The sequence below is a fragment of the Rattus rattus genome, chromosome 15, assembly GCF_011064425.1.
Source record: "Rattus rattus isolate New Zealand chromosome 15, Rrattus_CSIRO_v1, whole genome shotgun sequence".
Lineage (NCBI taxonomy): Eukaryota > Metazoa > Chordata > Mammalia > Rodentia > Muridae > Rattus > Rattus rattus.
In genome coordinates this window covers 29,167,894-29,171,771 of record NC_046168.1, presented here as the reverse complement: position 1 = coordinate 29,171,771, position 3,878 = coordinate 29,167,894, and positions in this window count along the sequence as shown.

The window sequence follows — 3,878 nt, the reverse complement described above, 5'->3', positions numbered from 1 at the left end:
AATAGTGTGCATAAAATCAGACCCATGCAGAACCAGCCCTGAGAATACAGTGCATGGCTCCTGGCATTATCTGGCAGGGAGGAAAATCTTATTGATTTTTGGAGAACATTGGATCTGGGAGATTTTTAAATTAGGCAAGGGTGATGACCCAGTTTGGGTATGGAGGCTTAAAAGTAATCCCAAAGAAGAATAAAGCCCAAGGAGAGGTCTCTGAAGGTAGCTATTTTTAACCATTCAGGCCTGTGTGACACACAGAATTCCAAAACCTGAATGCAAAAGGAAACGTGGGTATGCGTGTGTGTGTGTGTGTGTGTGTGTGTGTGTGTGTGTGTGTGTGTGTATGAATGATGAGTGGGAGGTGGGGAGTATGTGTACACATATTCATGTAGACTCCCACATAGGCAAGAGCAGGACATCAGGCATCTTCCTCTATGACTCACCATGTTATTCTTTGGGGACAGGAAGTAAGAAACCTGAAGCTCACCATTTTGGCCAGGCTGGCTGGCCACTAGGCTCCCATGATCCGCCTGTCTCTGCCCCCACATCCAACATTGCTATGGTTGTAAGCACACAGTTCACCATGGCTGGCTAGCTGGATCGCTTTCCTTCTTCCTTTTGTCTTTCTTACACGGCTAAGACTCACACTCAGCTTGCACAGCAAGTACTCTTAGACACTGAGCCATCTCCCCAGCCCCACGAAGGAAACTTTTAAGGACTCCCCTATATTATCAGAACCTTAGCATAAAATGCAAAAGGCTTATAATTAAATTTAATCTAAGGAGAATAAATGCTTTCTGATTTTTATTAGTGAATGAGAGAACAGAGTTGCTATATTTTTTCTAGGGCTGTGATTCGACTAAGAAATTCTTATATGAAATAAATAGCACATCATTGAGTTACAATATATTAGAAGCAGGTGGGCTGAACTTAAACATTGGTGTAAAATTTGTACAATCAGTAAGAGTCCCAGGGGCAGGGGATGAGCATCCATTAGCTATCGTCGAAATAACGCTATATAATAAGCAACCACAAAACGGCACCACACAACGATAAGCCCTCTCTTGATCATCCTGTGTGTGGTGGTGCATTCGTGCTTGGATATCACACTTCACCCGACCCATGTGTCTGCGTCCTCCAGCACTGGCCTAGCTAGAGAATCCGCTTCACTATGGCAGCAGAGCAGGAAACGCGGCTGAGACCAAAACTGTGATCCAGGAAATGTTTCATCCGTGCCATAGTGAAGGGTGAACCACAAACCAAACATTTTTATTCCGATGTCACAGTTCAGGAAAGCTCAGGGTGAGAGCCGAACTTATAATGAGATGAAGATGTCTTTCAGATGCAGGCAGGCTCAAACTGCCTCCAAAATGTGTGTTCTAAAGGAGAAGCAAAGAGAGAGTGACTCAACTCTTCCTGGAGGTGTTCATTCCCTCAGACACTGTTAAGACTGTCAACGGTTGGTCTCGTTGTAAGCACAGCTTCATGTTTGTTCTCCTTTCAAACAGTAATCTGTAAGGAGCCAAGACGGCTTGACTTTTTACCTTAGTTTTAATTGTACTATATTTATAAATATGTATTATTTATGTGTGGGGTGCATATGTAGAAATCAGAGGACACTTTTGGGGACTCAGTTTTTCCTTTCACAGAGGTCCTGAGATTAGAACCATGTCATCAGGCCCAGCATAAGGAACCTTCGTGTGCAGAGCCATCTAACCAGCCCCAAATTTAACATTTTAAAAGAAGAGTTTATTTAGCTTGTCTGAGGTGCACACCTTTAATCCCAGCACTCAGGAGACAGAGGCAGTTGGATCTCTGTGAGTTTGGTGCCAGCCTGATCTACAGAGTGAGTTCCAGGACAGACAAAGCCGCACACTGAAACCCTGTCTCAAAAAAACAGGTCAATGGTTTAGTTTCAATTATGTATGGGTCAAGGGGCAGGTATTGTGGACTTGAATGCGGTTGTTCATAGGGGCCAGAAGAGGGCGCCAGATACCCCAGGGCTAAGTAAACAAATGGCTGTAAGCCAGCCTGTTGCGGGTGATGGCAATCGAACTCTACAAGAGTAGTGCGTGTTCTTGGGACTATCTAGATAGCTCAGTGAGTACCTGTTCTCACAGAGGACCCAAGTTTGAGTCCCAGAACTCTAATTGTAATTCACGACCATCTGTACCTCCAATTCCAGGGGATCCGACACCGACACCCTCTTCTGAAGTTCATGGGCACCAGTCGCACGCGCGTGCACGCGCACACACACACACACACAGAGAGAGAGAGAGAGAGAGAGAGAGAGAGAGAGAGAGAGAGAGAGAGAGAGAATATATGCATACATGTAGGAGAACACAGTCATACACATTAAATAAATATTTAGGAGCGTAAAGACAATTGTATGTGCCCTTCACTATAGCCTCTTTGACAGTCCTGGTCTGACATTTTAGCCAATAGCTCTAGACCGTGTGTGCAGGTCCTGCTTGGGAGACTACTCACCCTGTCATTCGCACTTACCAGTCCCTGAAGGACTTGAGTACGCTCCACTATGGCAGCAAGGAACATGGAGCTGTATGCACAGCTCCCACTCTGGACGACCCTGCTCCAACCCCGAGTGCTTCAGACAACTTGCATGGAAAATTATGTCTCCAGTCATTATACACCTCAGTGAACTCCCTACTCCCATTACTTACAGGGAACTTCTGGTTAGTACAATAAGAGGCCTATAGTTCATTTTTATGTGGGGCTCGTGATTGGTTCTGGTGGGAAGCTTGCAACTGGTACAAGGAGAAGCCTTATTGTGACTGGTCCCTTTCTCCTGGCTATGTACACTCAAGTGGCTTGGTTCCCTTTTTAAGCCAGGTAAGAAACACTCCCGTACGCTGCCTCGAGGTATTTGTAACAGCCCTAGGAGAAGGACTCTCACAGTAATCTTTTCCCCCATGCCTCTGATCTTTACCATGGGTGGAGCAAGCTGAGTTAATACAAGGGAGAGAGCAAAGACAGCCAGCCTTAGCAGTGGCAACAGCCAGAGAGCAACTGAGGACAGAAACATCAGGGAACAGAGGCAGAGGTGACAGGCAGTGGTAGATACAGAAAGATGAGAAAGAAAGAGAGGTTAGCTAGCAAAGGATTGACAAAGGTAGATTGCTACAGAGAGGGACGGTGGCCCCAGTGACTAGAACAATTCAATTCCAGGGCTCTGCCAAGCCCCATTGGCCTATGGTGACTCTGGTTTTGTAAACTAGTATTCCTCTATACTGGATGACCTTGTCAGTTCTCAGGCACCACTGTTTTCCCAGAGACAAGGTCTCTCATTGGTCTGGAATCCACCAGGTAGATTAGACTAGATTGCCAGTCTGCACCTCCACAGCACTGGAATTGCAAGCACACACCATCATGCCCAGCTCTTTATAGTGATGCTTTGGGAAGATTTAACTCCGGCCCTCACACTGGCAAGGCAAGCACTTTACTAGTCTATCTCTTGAGTCCCTAGAAAGCAAAGTGCGTTAGTTTCTCTTCTGTTGTAGTAAGTACTCTGACGAAAGACACTTATGGGGGCAGGTTCACAGACCAAAGAGTCCACCATGGAGTGGAACCAAGGCAGCAGGAGCATCAGGCAACAGGTGTCATGGCATCCACAATCAGGAAGCAGCCATTGTGAGATGTGTTGGTCAGCTTCCTCTCTCCGCTTACACAGCCCAGGACCTCTTCCAGGGAACAATGCTACTCATATGGAGTGGGTCTTCCAACCTCAGGCAGGGAAATCAAAATATCCCACGGCATGCCCAATGCTGTCACGCTGACAATGAACACTAACCTTTTATATCAACTTGTAATGTATTTATATAAGATGTAAATATGTTTTACTAACTTTTTAAGAGGTACTCTAT